The 17,815-nt window shown below is 38.6% G+C and overlaps 1 non-coding gene and 1 pseudogene across 1 annotated transcript; both read right to left on the bottom strand.

Moving 5' to 3' along the window:
* LOC116001289 overlaps positions 1-17,815 on the bottom strand; it is a 75,897-nt pseudogene that overhangs the window by 27,873 nt on the left and 30,209 nt on the right.
* On the bottom strand, positions 16,116-16,188 carry TRNAA-CGC. Its single transcript has one exon. It is a non-coding gene; the product is annotated as a tRNA-Ala (tRNA).

The following is a 17,815-nucleotide window of genomic DNA, read 5'->3' as shown; positions in this document are numbered from 1 at the left end:
AATTTCCGCTGTTGCCCTACTGGTCTGCTTCCACGCCTGTCACACGCGTGTGGCCTTGCGTGGGAGCTTTCTGGATTAATTCCACGCCTGCTCACACGCGTGTGAGGGCGCGTGGCAGCCTCCTGCTTGATGAATTCTTTGTTTGTTGCTTCTTTTGGCCCAAAACTTGGTTGTATCCTTCGGAAATGACTCGAAGTATTTTTCTTGAGCTGAATTTGCCAAATAGAAGTTAATTAGAGGTTTTACCCATGAAAGTGATCATAATTAGGTGCTGAGGCATTAAAATATTATCTAAACATGACCCGAATTTTGACTGTTTTTGGCACTTATCAATGTCCTTAGATTGCTCATTAGTTCCGCAACAGATTTCGTTTCCCAACTTACGCTTTCATGAATTGCAGTGACTTTCATCCTGAAGCGTACAGGAAGGGATCGAAGAATCTTCCTGATCAGTTAGTCCGAGGAGAATGGTTCCCCCAATACGGCAGCTTCGTTCTTCAATTCTTGAACCCTAGCATTAAATTCGACGATGGTTTCTTCATCTTTCATCCGTAATTCTTCAAATCTGGTGAGGGCTTGCTGCATCTTGGTTTGTTTGACAGAGGAGTCTCCTTCATAAAGTTTTTCAAGAATTTCCCAGGCATCCTTTGCAGAGCTGCATCCAGCAATCAACCCGAACTGACCATCATCAAGTGATCCAGTAATTGTGTTCAGTGCCTTGTTGTTATTGTCACTGTCACTAATTTCTTCGGGGCTCCACTGTTCAATCGGAGCGAGAATTTCTGACTTGTCTTCTTGAATTTTTTTTGGGGTGAGTCCAGCCATGAATGACAGCCTTCCACACATTCACTCCTTGTGCCTGAAGATAGTGTAACACCCCGAACCTACCTTCCCGTACATCCGAGGCGTTACCGCCACACCTAGAGAGAGAATTCTATCGTTCCTCGATAGACCTCACTCTAGGTGCACAGGCTAAAGGAGTTATCCTCATCACAACAATCACTCAACAGACCTTACAACTTTCAGACATGTTAATAGATGAAGCTTCATTAAGCAGGGTTCATAATTTTTTTTTTCAAAATACATACATAGGAAGCCTCTCGGGCTCAAAATACCAACAGGGTTCGACCTAAAAGCACTGGTTATGCCTAGCCATTACTACGGCTACAAAAATTTATGTACACCAAAAACAAATTCCCCAGAAACTCCTAAAGATCCGACGTCTAGTCAAGCATGCGGTACACAGGGCCGGTGAACTCTTCCCAGACCAGGTGCCACTCCCCCTCATACCAAGTAATATGGTCCAAAAACCGAGAAGTGGTTATGACCATCGACCACTCCTCCCAAACATCCCGAGGGCTAGGGTCCAAAGGGTAGGGGTAGTGCACAATGAACTCTAGGGGATCGCTACCCTCTAACGGCTCTATGGGGTAAAAGCCGTAAGCAGCCTGGATCTCGTCCATAACCGGGCAAGAGTAAAACGGGGCCGACGGAGCCATAGGAGTATCTGGGTGCGTGGGAGCCTCAGGAGCATAACCGGGTGCGTACGGGTCCTCTCCCTCCATCATCTGTATATAATCATCATAGCCCATACCCTGACAAACGTACTCCGGTGAGCTTTCGGAGCTCACCGGACTGCAAGAACTGACACTAGACGGCATCTGACAAGAACACAGTGAAGTGTAGTTAGCACGACGGCTAAGTAAGGATATCCAAGGGTTATTTAAAACTAAGTAAGGGTTTTGAAAACAAAGAGTACTTAGGATACCCTATACCTTACTCATCTGCAAGATTCTACCTGCAACAGTTATCATCAACAGCTTACATACATCATGAGTAGAATTCAACTATGTTGATAACATTCCTTCTTGACAAGGTCATTTAGTAATCATTCACATACTCAATATTATAATGTTACACAGATAAGCATACTAGCAAGTAATATAAACATAATTCGTACATCTTGCTCGTAATCATTTTAGTAGAAAACTTTTCCTCACAAAGAGATCCTCATCATTTTTCACCTTTCAAAGAGTAAGATTACCCACAAACTTTGGGTATTTAATTACTTGTCACATCTTTCTTTCCCGTAGCTACGGAGTAACTACTTTCTCATTTCAAAATTCTTCTTAGTCCTAATTAGAAAGTGTGAGGCCTTTGGAGTCCTTTCTCCACTTCTGACCACTTAGATCGTTGAACTCGGGTTCAGTGGTCATCGCCCGGTCTAATACTGATCCCCTGGACTTATAGGAGCGTTGGAATGATTCCTAGCTAGCCTCACTAGGTTCATAAGAATGACACCTACCCGAACATAGAGTGACTATACTTAAGTGTGCACACCCCCGTAGGAGTCCTTTTCCTTCCGGGTGATATAGTACTCGGCGAATAGACTTCGCCCACAGTATGATTGATCATACACATAATTACCATGCGGAATAGGCACTTTAAGCTCATCTTTATTCCGTGGTTAACAAGATCCTTCACAACTTTACTAGAACTAAGGTTTGAAAATATTTTTCTATTCTTTCCCCTTTCTTGCTTTGAAAATAGTTTGAACATACTTGGGTAAATCCCAACACCCGGAATTAAATTCCCCTTTCAACCCAACTCAAGAACTCTACCTTTCTTTTCAAAATATTTGAATGATCTACTAACATCATGTCACTATGGTAATTCAAGTGTAATTGCCTTACACTTTTATCTTCACAAAAATTCACATAAGCCTCACATTTAACACGTACGTCTCAAGGCATAAACATGTACATTTCCCCACTTCAACATATGCGTAACACATAACAACATTTATTCTTTCAAACACGTACTACCCAACTACATAGTGTTGTTCTTCTTATTACTCACATGTATAATCATGATTCATACAACTACATACCTCACACAAAAGGTGGCATTTTAATTATACATACATACCCATATATGTACTCATAATTATACGACCTTTATATATATATACATAACTCATACGTGTAATTTGTATATATATATATATATATTCCACACGCATAGTCATACCCTATATATATATATATATAATTACTACTTACCTTATATACATATATATATACCATACTCACACACACCCTACGTTACTACACATATATATATATATCCTTATACAGTGAGCTACCCACACACTATACCTTCTAATACATATATTAATGAAATTATATTACCTACTCACACTCCACGTCACACATATATATATCTATTTATACTCTTAATACACACACACACTTCACGAATTACATATGCACATACATACCCATACATTTTTATTTATCTATACGTATATATGTAACATAAAAACACAATATATACACACATATATCATGAATAATATCATCATATATATTTACACATGCATAATGTACACAAGGTTCCATCTAGTACTCAAATAATCTCAACCAAATCATCAATCACCTAGTTTCAAACAACCTCAACCAAATAAAGGGATTCCTTACCTTAAATGGGTTCCAAACTTTGTAGGAGATCTTTGTATGGGATTTCCCCCAATTCACCTCGAAACCCTAGAATTTCATCAACCCACGTAACACAAGATTTCAAGAAATTTTAACTTAGATTTAGGTTCTAGGAGGCAAAATAAAACTATTTACCGAATAAAATTGAAATTTTACCGAATATCTTGGAGGTTTGTGTTGAAGGTCTTGGCTATGGAGTTGGAGCTTGAGGAAGAAGATGAAATTTCACTCTCTCTCTTTCCCTTGAGGATTTTTCGGCCAACACACAAGAAATGGGGAAGAAAAATGAGTTTTTATGGTCTTGGTCAAATAGTTGACTAGTCCACACCTAATGGATAAGACATCACCTAACTTGGATTAAAATACTCCAAAATATCTTTACTTAGACTGTTTGGGATTAATTCAGATAAATTCTCGGTGGAAACTAATTCAATTCAATTAATTTTCGAACCCAAAAATTAATTCCAGTCTAAAACTCCAAATTGGGCTAGGTTCGGTACACCGCGAAATTTCGCGATGTACGATCACAAATAAATTTTGGCTGCTATGAGCTAATCTAATTAAATAGGAAATTCAAGAATAATAGTAGGGTGCCTAAAAATCCATTTCTTAGGTCAAACGGGTTCGAATACTAGTTCCTAAAATTATTACGGTTCGTGACCGGGACGTACGATCGCAGCTTCTTACTAATTGTCCTTGCTTATAATAATTCTTTCGAAGCATCTGGAGATCATCTCATGGATGTTATAGCCTAAAGAAATATTTTTCGAACCTTAATTTTACTGAAATAGGTGGGGGGTTACAGTCTACCCTCCTTAAGAAAAGTTTCGTCCCCGAAACTTACTTTCTCGCATCTAGGGTCTCTCAGTAGATCGCTACCTACTTTCATGCACACATATGGCAATTAGCACTTAGAACATTACACATCAAGCATCTTAGACACATAACAAGTAGATTGACTCTTACTTACTTGAGTTAAACAACTCTGGATATCGTTCCATCATCGTGTCCTCCAATTCCCAGGTAGCTTCTTCTGGGCTATGGTTTGACCATTGAACTTTGATCATCCGGATTGACTTTCTCCCCGTGTTTCGGGTTTTAGAATCCAGGATTTGAATTGGTCTTTCTTCATATGTCAATGAGTCATCCATTGTAAGTCCCTCCGGTTCCAGTACATGAGATGCATCAGGCACATATCGTTTCAATTGAGAGACGTGAAACACATTATGTACTCGGTCCAGCTCGATGGGTAGAGCCAATCGGTATGCCAGATTTCCCACTCTTTCTAAAATCTCATAGGGTCCTATAAATCGAGGGCTCAGTTTTCCTTTCCTTCCAAATCTTTTGACCCCTTTGGTGGGTGAGACTTTCAATAATAATACTTTCTCTCCCACTTGGTACTCTATGGATTGTCGCTTTAGATCGGCATAAGACTTTTGGCGATCTTGTGCGATTTTCATTATCCCCTGAATCACTTTGATTGCCTCAATGGTTTCTTGTAAGTACTGAGGTCCAAGAATAACAGCATCACTTTTGTCGCTCCAACATAGTGGACTTCGGCACTTCTGTCCATATAATGCTGCGTAAGGAGCCATTCTTATAGTGGCATGATAACTGTTGTTGTACGAGAATTCAATTAGATCCAACTGTTCATCCCACGAGCCCTGAAAGTCGAGTGCACAACCTCTGAGCATATCCTCCAAGGTTTGGATTGTTCGCTCCGTTTGACCATCGGTGGCAGGATGAAAGGCAGTGCTCATCTTGAGTTGCGTACCCATGGCTACCTGTAATGTTTCCCAAAATCTCGATAGGAACCGAGAATCTCGGTCTGAAAGAATATCGCGTGTTATCCCATGATATTTAACCACATACTTGATGTAGGCCCTTGCCATTTTCTCCATTGACCAAGTTTTGTTCATCGGAATAAATCTTGCTGTCTTGGTTAACCGATCAACAACAACCCACACTTGGTCATTTCCAGCTCTTGTCCTTGGTAGTCCTCCCACAAAGTCCATGGAGATTGAATCCCACTTCCATTGAGGAACTTCCAATGGTTGTAGCAACCCTTTCGGCTTACTTCTCTCAGCCTTAACCTTTTGGCAATTCAAGCATTTAGCCACAAATTCCGCAATATCTTTCTTCATGCCCATCCACCAGAAATTTTGCCTCAAATCCTTGTACAGTTTGTCCCCTCCTGGATGAACAGAGTAAGGTGTGTTGTGACCTTCTCTCATTAATTGGTTCATTAATTCCTTACAACTTGCAGGTATGATCCATCTGCCTTTGAATCTCATGCTCCCATCCGAGTGCAATTCAAATGGACCCTGTTTTCCATCCACCATCTTCTCTTTGATATTCTTTACCCAGTCGTCCTCTCCTTGGGCTTGTTTGATCTCTTCAAATAGGGCTGGAGTGGCCGATAGGTAATATAGCTTCACTTCTTGGTCTACCTGACCACACATTGTTATTTCCAGATTGAGTTTTTGAAAATCCTGGCATAATTGTTCGGGTAACACCCAGAGAGCATGACTTGGCTTTCGGCTCAAAGCAGGTAACACCCAGAGAGCATGACTTGGCTTTCGGCTCAAAGCATCTGCTACCTTGTTTGCCTTACCCTCCCGGTATTGGATTTCCAGATCGTAGTCCTTGATTAACTCCAACCATCTCCTTTGTCTTAAGTTAAGATCCCTTTGAGTGAAGATGTATTTCAAACTCTGATGGTCCGTGAAGATCTTGCAAGTGATTCCATAAAGATAATGTCGCCAGATTTTCAGGGCAAACACCACAGCTGCTAATTCCAGATCGTGGGTTGGATAGTTAGCCTCATGTGGTTTTAGTTGACGAGATGCGTAAGCTATTACCCTTCCATGTTGCATCAAGACACATCCCAGTCCCTTGTGAGACGCATCTGTGTATAACTCATAGCCCTCCATTCCCACTGGTAAGGTTAACACTGGGGCAGTTGTTAACCTCTTCTTGAGTTCCTGAAACGCATGCTCGCATTCTCCACTCCAACTGTATTTGGTAGTCTTCTTGAGCAGATTGGTCAAAGGTCTTGCTATCTTTGAGAAATCCTGGACAAATCTCCTGTAATATCCCGCCAATCCCAAGAAACTTCGGACTTCTTTAACCGATTTCGGTGGTTCCCATTCCATTACGGCTCTTATTTTAGCTGGATCCACCGCTATTCCTTCCCTGGTGATTATGTGCCCCAAGAATGCTACTTCCTCTTTCCAAAATTCGCACTTTGAAAGTTTGGCGTAAAGTTTCTTTTCCCTCAATGTTTGTAGCGTCATCCTGAGATGCTCTTCATGCTCTTCCGGTGTCTTAGAGTAAACCAAGATGTCATCTATGAAGACCACAATGAACTTGTCCAGGTATGGAAGGAAAATCCTGTTCATCAAGTCCATGAAAGTTCCTGGTGCGTTGGTCACTCCGAACGGCATAACTGTGAATTCGTAGTGCCCATACCTAGTCCGGAATGCGGTTTTAGAAATATCCTGTTCCGCGACTCGCACTTGATGATACCCTGACCGTAGATCAATTTTTGAAAACACGCCCGCTCCCCTCAATTGATCAAACAGATCGTCGATCCTGGGCAATGGGTACCTGTTCTTCACCGTGGCTCGATTGAGCTCTCTATAGTCAATGCACAGTCTTAGGCTTCCATCCTTTTTCCTCACAAACAGTACCGGTGCGCCCCAAGGTGACACACTTGGCCTAATAAATCCCTTCTCCAATAACTCTGCTAGTTGAGCCTTCAACTCTTCCATCTCCTTCGGTGCCATTCGATAAGGCGCCTTCGAGACTGGTGCGGTCCCTGGTACGAGGTCGATGGTAAATTCCACTTCCCTCTCCGGTGGCATTTCTGTGAGGTCATCTGGGAAAACATCGGGAAATTCATGCACCACCGGGATTTGACTTAGTTCCGGTTCTTCCACTCCAGCTTCTTCCATCAAACAGAGGTACACTTCACACCCCTTGCGAGCGTACTTTATCAGTCTCTGTAGCGTCATCAACTTTGGTTCAGGTTGTCTTTCCATTTCCCGATAGGATATTCTCCGTCCCTTCGGTCCTCGCAGGACAACCTTTCGCTCGCTGCATACTATCTGAGCTTTATGTTTATCCAGCCAGTCCATTCCCAGTATCACATCAATACCCTCTAGATCGAAACGAATAAGGTTTCCGGGACAGTTGGATCCCGCTATTTCTATGGTGATATTGTCATATCCTTCCTTACAGGCCACTACTATTCCCGAGGCAGTTCTTACATTCAAATCTAACTCAATAGTAGGCCTTAACTTTAGTCTATCCGCAAATGTAGAGGATATAAACGAATTAGTAGCTCTTGTATCGAACAATACTAAGCCAGGTACTGAGTTAATAAGGAATGTACCAGTCACAACGTCGCTAGCCTGAGCTTGCTTGCTGTTAACGACGTAGATCTTGCCCTGGTTCCCTGCGCTGCTCGCTCCCACTGGCGCTTTCCCTTTGTTGGTGGGGTTTGGAGCTGCGTTGGCCGGCCTCCCTCGGTTTCCCTGTTGAGAGTTGCCTCCTCCATTTCTTGTCTCCGCGGGCCTCTGGCTGGTGTTCCCACCGAACCCTCCTCTTTGGTTGTTTCTCTGAGAGGGGTCCCGGTAATTGTCTGTTCTGGTTTGGCACTCGTAGTACTTGTGCCCCAGAAATCCGCACTTAAAGCATCTGATTTTCTCCCCTTGGCAATTTTCTCCAAGGTGACCTCGTCCACACCTCCGGCAAGCTGAACCTCTCCTTTGATTCATTCCTCCTTTCCCTTCCCCTTGCATGGGATTAAACCTTCCCTGGTTGGTTTTCTTGTTGTCCGCCTTGAATTTCCCTTGTCTCTCATCCACCTTCTCCTTGTTCTTGCTGTACACCTCCTGTTGATCCAGGTACACTTGGTAGTGATCGGATGCTCTGTCGTATGCCTCTTTGAGTGTAGTGCACATAAACGGTGCAATCGCACTCCTCACAGCCCAATCCAGTCCGCGTACGAACCTCCTCGCCTTGCTGGCTTCGTCAGGCACAATACTCTGAGCAAACCTCATCAGCTCCACGTACTGTTCGTAATAGGCCTGCACCGTTGTTCCCTTCTGTTTCAGCCGCAGGAATTCCTCACACTTGATTCCCTTAATTCTTTCTGTATAGAATTGTCCTCTCAGTTCTTCCTTGAATTCTTCCCAGCCAAAGTCTGGCTCTTGCAGCAAGTCGGGCCCAGCTGTTGACCACCAGTTGTCGGCCGCTTTCGTCAGATAGTACACGGCAGATGATACTCTCTGATTTGCAGGGCAGTTGACTGCATCGAGCAGCTTGTCAAATGTCCTGATCCATTCCTCCAAAATTACCGGGTCTTCCTCACCCGCATAATATGGTGGCTGCCGGCTCGCTATGGCCTTTGCAAAGTCGACTCGCGGCTGCCTATTATGTTGATTCTGGACTTGTTGAGCCATCATGAATCCCGCCATTTGTTCCATTGCGAGAGCCATACGATCCATTACTGGTGTCTCGTCGCCCTAACCGACAGGTACATTTCGTCTAGGCGGCATCTTCACCAAACGACAGTTTCAAGTTAGTTCTTTGAAGCATAAAGCTTTTAAGGAGTTAGCTAGCTACGCTGTTAGTATAGCAGCTACTTAAGTACTATCCAGAAATCCCCAACATTCACCTTGTTAGGCTCATCAACCAAGTAACTCAACTATGGCATAANGATCGTTGAACTCGGGTTCAGTGGTCATCGCCCGGTCTAATACTGATCCCCTGGACTTATAGGAGCGTTGGAATGATTCCTAGCTAGCCTCACTAGGTTCATAAGAACGACACCTACCCGAACATAGAGTGACTATACTTAAGTGTGCACACCCCTGTAGGAGTCCTTTTCCTTCCGGGTGATATAGTACTCGGCGAATAAACTTCGCCCCCAGTATGATTGATCACACATAGTTACCATGCGGAATAGGCACTTTAAGCTCATCTTTATTCCGTGGTTAACAAGATCCTTCACAACTTACTAGAACTAAGGTTTGAAAATATTTTTCTATCCTTTCCCCTTTCTTGCTTTGAAAATGGTTTGGACATGCTTGGGTCAATCCCAACACTCGGAATTAAATTCCCCTTTCAACCCAACTCAAGAACTCTACCTTTCTTTTCAAAATATTTGAATGATCTACTAACATCATGTCACTATGGTAATTCAAGTGTAATTGCCTTACACTTTTATCTTCACAAAAATTCACATAAGCCTCACATTTAACACGTACGTCTCAAGGCATAAACATGTACATTTCCCCACTTCAACATATGCGTAACACATAACAACATTTATTCTTTCAAACACGTACTACCCAACTACATAGTGTTATTCTTCTTATTACTCACATGCATAATTATGATTCATACAACTATATACCTCACACAAAAAGTGACATTTTAATTATACATACATACCCATATATGTACTCATAAATATACGACCTATGTACATACATACATAATCCATACATATAAATTGTATATATACATGTATCCCTACATGTGTGTACGTACCATATATATGTATATAATTTACCCTTATTTTATATATATATATACGTATACTACACTCACACACCCATATTGTTATATATATATATACATATATATAAATTACACTAGATCACTCACACACACATCACGTAGGATATATATATATACATATATTTAACTACACTATTTAGACTACACACACACACACTACTCGCAACTCACATATGTATACATTCCCATACTTTATTTGTATATATATATATATATATATAAATATATATATATATATATATATATAACATAAACACAAATACATATATATATACTCATATTTTTTTTGTTATATATATATATTACATCACATATCTATACGTTACATTTATTTTATAATGCACCTAGTATGCTTAAGTTAGAAGTTTGGGCACTTTGGCAACTACCTCATACTCACAATATTTTTGTACACACATATATCATGAACAACATCTTTATACATATTTACACATACATCAAGTACCCAAAAATTTCATCTAGCACTCAAACTAATTTCCACAAAATCATCAATCACCTAGTTTCAAACAACCTCAACCAAATAAAGGGATTCCTTACCTTAAATGGGTTCCAAATCTTGTAGGAGGTCTTTGTAGGTGGTTTTCCCCAATTTACCTCAAAACCCTAAAATTTCATCAACCACATAACACAAGATTTCAAGAAATTACTCTCAAATTAATGCTCTAGGAAGGTAAATAGGACTATTTACCGAATAAAAACGAAGATTTACCGAACGTTTGGAGACTTTGGTGAAGGAATTTGGCTATGGTAGTTGAAGCTTAGTGAAGAAGATGATAGTGTTTTCCTCCCTTTTCTTCTCTTTTTTTTTCGGCCAAACACAAGGGAAATGGGGAAGAGATGGGGTTTTTATGGTCTTGGTCAAATGGTTGACTAGTCCACACTTGTAGGATAAGACATCACCTAACATGGATTAAAATACTCCAAAATATCTTTACTTAGACTGTTTGGGATTAATTCAGATAAATTCTCGGTGGAAACTAATTTAATTCAAATAATTTTCGAACCGAAAAATTAATTCCAGTCTAAAACTCCAAATTGGGCTAGGTTCGGTATCCTGCGAAACTTCGCGATGTTACGATCAAAAATAATTTTGGCTGCTATGGCTAATCAAATAAAATAGGAAATTCAAGAATAATAGTAGGGTGTCTAAAAATCCATTTCTTAGGTCAAACGGGTTCGAATACTAGTTCCTAAAATTATTACGGTTCGTGACCGGGACGTACGATCGCAGCTTCTTACTAATTTCTTAGGTCTCATGGATGTTATAGCCTAAAGAATATTTTTCGAACCTTAATTTTACTGAAATAGGTGGGGGGTTACAGATAGATCTTGGTTTTTGCCTTCCAGTAGGCATAGTTTGTACCAATTAGTTGAGGAGGTCTTGCCTGCCCTTCCATATCTTCTTTAGGGCACACAGCAGCCAATCTTGAGAAGAAGGGTTAGTAACAAGGAAAACAGAGAGAGAGAAGGAGAAAAAAAATTTAAAGGATCATTATCAAGGGAAAAGACCTTGAGGCTATGCTCTGATACCAAGTGAAAAACTTAGACTACCGTGTTCTTGATCTCCCGATCTTCTTGAAATGAGGCTCCCCCTCAATCGTAGCGCAACTGGCTTTCAGAGTGATTGCTTGCCCAATACTTCATGAAGAAGATGCATCTTGAATCAAAGGTAAGCTTTGTCAAGATATCTTGTTATCACATCTAAGGAAGCTTTCCCATTCAGATCTTTTGTATTTTCTTCCGTGCAATCGATCACTAGAAATCTTCCTCATATATATGTTGCCCAGCTTCGGTTAAGTTTGAAGTGGTTAAGTTTGAAGCCTTCGTAACTGACTCTGATTCCTCTTTTTGTCTTCCTTGTCTTGGTTTAGTGTTTCGTTCAGTAAGCTGTCTTTAAGGTCTTCTGATCCTTCTGCTGAACTATAGGAAACCTAATACATCATAAGACAACTTGTTTTTGAACTATCTGCTGAACTAACATAATTGTCACAAGGACTTGTTACAACTTAGGGAGTTTCACAAATACTTTTCTTTTTAGTAATTTTTATTAACAGCTTTTGTTTGCATTTCATACTATGAGTAGCTAGTTTAGTCTAGGGATTTGGATTGTGTGATTGAATATTGTTTGTGTGATGATCTTATCTCTATATCTTAGATCTATGAGTTTGTGTTGACGGATTATCTATTCTTGTCTATTGATTGTTGTTTTGATGAGATCTTGTTTGGATTTGGCCAATCTAGATGAGAGATTGAGCTCTTGACTCTTTCATGTCTTTGATTAGAGTTAGAATTTGAAGCTTGACACAATCATAGTTCCTATGGACTTCTTAAGAATAGTAGGATAGTGTGTAGCTAAAGTGTTTGATAAAATTCCTCTTAGAACATTGGATGCTTGAAGGCACTCCTAAGTCAAAGAAGACTTAGTACACAAAGGTGGAAAAGGACTAAGACAACACACTCTTGAATAGACAATATCCTAGCAATCCTAATCCTTGACCTTAGACACTCCACTATTCAATATTAATAAACACTATCCAATCCCTACCCCTTTTACATATTCACAAAATCACTTTTACTTTACTACTCTCTTGCACTCAAACCAACCAAATGAACTACTCTCACTCACAAATCCACCCTTCACCACACTCAAATCCTATACATGATCCAATCAAGTAAACTGTAATACCCGGTAATTTTACAATATGGTTCATAATTATATGAATTTAATTTTAGATATTATGTGAAAAAAAAATATTTTGAGGGTATTTTATTAATATTATTTTAAAGATATTATAGTTTCCTAATTCATATTATTTTATGAATATTATATTGAGTCTAATATTTTCCCAATCTGAGTAATCCTAATATATATCATATGAAGTATGTAAATATGCCCCATCATATATTTATAATTAAATTCCTAATCCTAATTATATTTTCACTCTACATATTTATATTATTTTATCTGAGATAACCCTAATTCCATATATTTCTTTCCTCTCTGTGTCGCCATTCCCTCTCTCCCAAACAAATAAAACCTAGTCTTCTCCCTATTCATCATCAATTAGTCTCAAAGTAGCAGACAATCAAGGATCATCAAGAATTTCTAGTGTGTGCAGTAGAGTTTTGGCTCTAGTGTAAGTATCACCAAAATTATTTCTTTTTCTCAATAAAAAAATATTATTCTTCCTAAGTTTCTGTTGTGAATTGTGTATAAATATATTTTGTGTGGTATATATTTATATGGTGATTTTATGGTATTAAGAAATAAGGGTTCTATTCATTGTAGTCACTGTTTGAGAAAATTCTGACTGGCGCAGATTGAAATCAAAATTCGTGAAAAATACTTTTTGAACTCCGATTAGCCTGAAATTTTATTTAGAGATCCTAGACTTATTATATTTGATGTATATAAAATTATTTTATTGGAGATATGCTTCATTATTTCTAGAAAAATTTCGTAAAGTTGTGGCAGTGTGCTGTCAGTTAAATTTTTGTGCAGCGCAGTGTTGGGAATAATTTCGGAAAAAATACTTCTAGACATTGGATTGACCTGAAACTTTTTGTGTATAATCTAGACTTTCTGTACTTATTATTTGGAAATTTTATGTTAAAATATGCTACCGATTTTCCACAGAAAATTCTACAATCCATGGAATAATTTCTGATGAGCCATGGAGAAGTTGTTTACTTGAGATTATATGCATATGTGTTGGTTACAGAGGTTGAAATGTTATGTTAATGGGAGGCATATGAATATTTTGAGAAAATGCATACATTTGTATAAGAAATTCAAGTGAATGTTATTAGTAGTCTATGTTTTAGTTGGCTACAAAGCTTGTGATTGAATTTTGAAAATCTACCATCTTGGAGTGACATATGAGAATTGTTATCTTTATTTCTATAAAGATGGAGGATAAAAGGTTTGGTAGGGTTGTGATGCCCTTAATGAATTCTAAGATGTGTAGTATCCTGTTATGAGATTCTGGATACTTGGGTTAAGACCCAGTTGGTTGTATAATGAGCAGTAGAAACGTATCCTGTCTCCATATGATTTTTTGTTTTGTTATTTTGAGGAGTGGTTAGCGGAGTCTACCACTAGGGTATTACCCTGTTGAGTAGTAGTCATTAGAAACGTATCATGACTACTAGGACTAGTTACTACCCATTGGACTTGGAAACCCATTGGGGGTGTGCACACTTAAGGTATTAGTTCTGTTCCACTTAAATGGGATTTTTGTGTAGTGTTCAATAGAGAGATTACTGTTCACTAGGGCTTATTAACTAAAACCCTGCCCATTATTTGAGAGTAAATGGGATTTTTGTGTAGTGTTCAGTAGAGTGATTACTGTTCACTAGGGCTTATTAATTAAGACCTTGCCCATTATTTAAGATTAAATGAGATTTTTGTGTAGTGTTCAGTAGAGTGATTATTGTTCACTAGGGCTTATTAATTAAGACCCTGCCCATTATTTGAGATTGAATGGGATTTTGCGTAGTGTTCAATAGAGAGATTATTGTTCACTAGGGCTTAATGAAACAAGACCCTGCCCATTGTATTGAGATTGGTGTTCCTCAATGTATATGTACATTTATATATTAACAATGATTTTGAAAGATATATTACTTTTGGAATGTTCATAATTTTTCTATTGTGGGAAGTACTGATTTGGGAATTATGAATTATGGGTATTTTCGAGAACTTATGGATTTTGGAAGTCTTTAGTATTTTTGGAGAACTGTGAGTACTTAGGATGTTGTGAGTATTGCTTATTTGCATCTTTATGATCCAATAATTTTAATGTACACATCTATACATATTATTATCTACAAGTTGTGCTCCAATGTGCTATGTGTATGTAAATAGTTATTTTAGGAAGTGAATTAAATCTTACTTAGCTTTGCGCTAACTTTGGATACTCTTTGAGTATATTTCAGGTGCATCTGCATGAGCATGGATTATGAGAGCGAATCACCTAGAGAATCTATCATATAATTAGATTAGTTAGTTTGTTGGTTTGTTAGTTATTTTTGTACTCGTGCGTACCTTAGGTTATTATATTCTTAATAAATACTTATGAGCCTTAAACTTTGAGTTATTTTAATTTGGTTGGTTTTAGCCTTAGCGTTTAGGTATAAGAGAAATACCTGAGCGTGGCGGTAACACCCATTTTCTATTGGTTATTAATGCTTCCGCAATGATTGTAGTAAATTTTCAATTAAGAAAGAAATTTTTTTTTTTAAATACTTAGGAAATTTTGGTTATGAAATTTGGGGTGTTACATAAACTCCCGAACATTTGACACACCTCCACGTCCCTCCTTCGAGACCGACACTCGGGGAATCACAAACTTTCCGCTTTAACATATAAATATCTTTTGACGAATCAACCCCCACACAATACTGCTTCTTCATTAAACAAGGTAATTGATTTGATTCAATCTTTTGATAGGATTTGACTACTGTGCAATTACATTCCAATTGATAACATCAGTCCAATCTTAAATTCTAACAGGCCAGGGTCAGAGTTTGTTGAAGAAGAGAAACAACTAGGCAATACAAATTGTACAAACCTTGAAGAGCCTCATTATAGAAGAGAACTGACTCCCTAGCAGCCCTCGCCTTTACATTCTACATCAGAAAATAAAAATGGCTAAGGCAAATGCATTTAAACAGAATAACCACACAGATGAAAGTACTATTTGTCAAGCAATGAATGAACTACAAGAAACTTTGATGCCAAATACTGAATAATGATGTTTTCACTCATAAAATTATATTCGATTTGCACAATATATTACCCTTTATTGAGATTAGTACGACTACCAATAGGAAAAGTAATGCATTGTATGTAATTGTAATGGCCTGCTCTAGGAAGGAAAAAGTTAATTCCAAGAAATAAGAAAGAAAAGAGTGCTTCTGTGATTTGATTTATAAACATGTTAAAGAACGAAGAACCAAAACGTTAAAAATTGACAGAAATTATTAATGCTTGTATATTATAAGAATTGGAGATGCGGGTTATCGATCCCCGTACCTCTCGCATGCGAAGCGAGCGCTCTACCATCTAAGCTACATCCCCATACTAATAAATTAGATAAATATACGTGTTTATAAGGGCATGTTTTAAACAAGGTAATTGATTTGATTCAATCTTTTAATAGGATTTGACTAGTGTGAAATTACATTCCAATTGATAACATCAATCCAATCTTAAATTCTAACAGACCCTGGTCAGAGATTGTTGAAGAAGAAAAACAACTAAGCCATACAAATTATACGAACCTTGAAGAGCCTCATTATAGAAGAGAATGGACTCCGTAGCTGTCCCTCGCCTTCACATTGTACATCAGAAAATAAAAATGGCTAAGTCAAATGCATTTAAGCAGAATAACCACACAGATCGAAGTACTCTCGGTCAAGTAATGAATGAACTACAAGAAACTTTGATGTCAAATACTGAATAGTGAAGTTTTTACTCATAAAATTATATTCGCTTTGCACAATATATTACCCTTTATTGAGATTGGTACCATCATAAAATACAAAAATTGTGTAAACACCCATGGCATGCCGCTCGAACGCCAATGGTGTCTTCAACACTGGAAAACAAGCTTCACAATCAGCATTTAGTTTTGCTTGGGCATGCCGCTGTGCACCAATATCACTGTCACAATTCACCAAAAACTCAACCAAGCTAGAATGTCCATTAGAGAAACTACCAAAAATATTGTTTTGAGGCTTCGATCTAGATGTGGTCCTAACCAAACTCGTCATGAAAGTATGGAGGTGCCCAAAATGTACGGGACTCAAACAAATAACGAAACCAACCATTATCACCAAGCCCATATTCCTCCATAATATGATTCCATCGCACCTCAAATGCCTCGGGATCAAGTGAATTGTCCCATACAATATCATTCAACTTCTTCCAAAATACCTCGTCTTTAGACAAAACCGGTCCAACCTTCTCTCCGACCATGCACATTATATGCCACATGCAAAATCTATGTTTTGATGCACCAAACAGTTGAGCAACGGCAATGTGGTTATCAATGTTAGACCGGTTTTCACAATATATTAGTCTTTGCTCTTCAAGACCGGTTTTCAGTGTGCTTTAAGAGCTTCACAACACAAATAGGAATGTGGTCCATTATTTTCTTAAAGCTCTTCAAAAGCCACACATATGAGTCTGTGTCTTCCCTCGTAAGAAGCTCAACACCAAAAGTGATGCATCCCTTATGGTTATCAATGTTAGTAAAGGGGACAAAAACTAGATTATACCTGCATAAGGAACAACACAAAAAGAGTTAACACCACAACACATCTAAAAATGCACCATAAAACATAAAATAATACACCACTAAACTATACAAAATACACACAAAAAAAAAACAAATTAATAACCTATTAGTATGGTATGTAGCATCAAACAAAACAACATCACCAAACAAAGTAAAGTTTTTTCTGGATACTGTGTCCGCCAAGAAAACCCTTGAAAGCTGATCACCCTCATCAACATCATATTCAAACCCAAATACTTGATGAAGAATGAAGGTTGAAAGGCAAAGAGGGGGTTGGCTTTTGGTTGAAAGCTTAGCTTTATGTTAGCCTTTTTTGGGCCTTAAATAGTGTTGATGGCCACTTTTGGGCCTTGTTTGTACAGATGGAATTTTTGTTATCAATAATAGGTGAATTTTGATTATTTA

The sequence above is a fragment of the Ipomoea triloba genome, chromosome 13 (genome assembly GCF_003576645.1).
Source record: "Ipomoea triloba cultivar NCNSP0323 chromosome 13, ASM357664v1".
In the NCBI taxonomy this organism is placed as follows: domain Eukaryota; kingdom Viridiplantae; phylum Streptophyta; class Magnoliopsida; order Solanales; family Convolvulaceae; genus Ipomoea; species Ipomoea triloba.
Note: the sequence above shows the minus strand (reverse complement) of the source record. Positions and strands in the feature narration are given on the sequence as shown.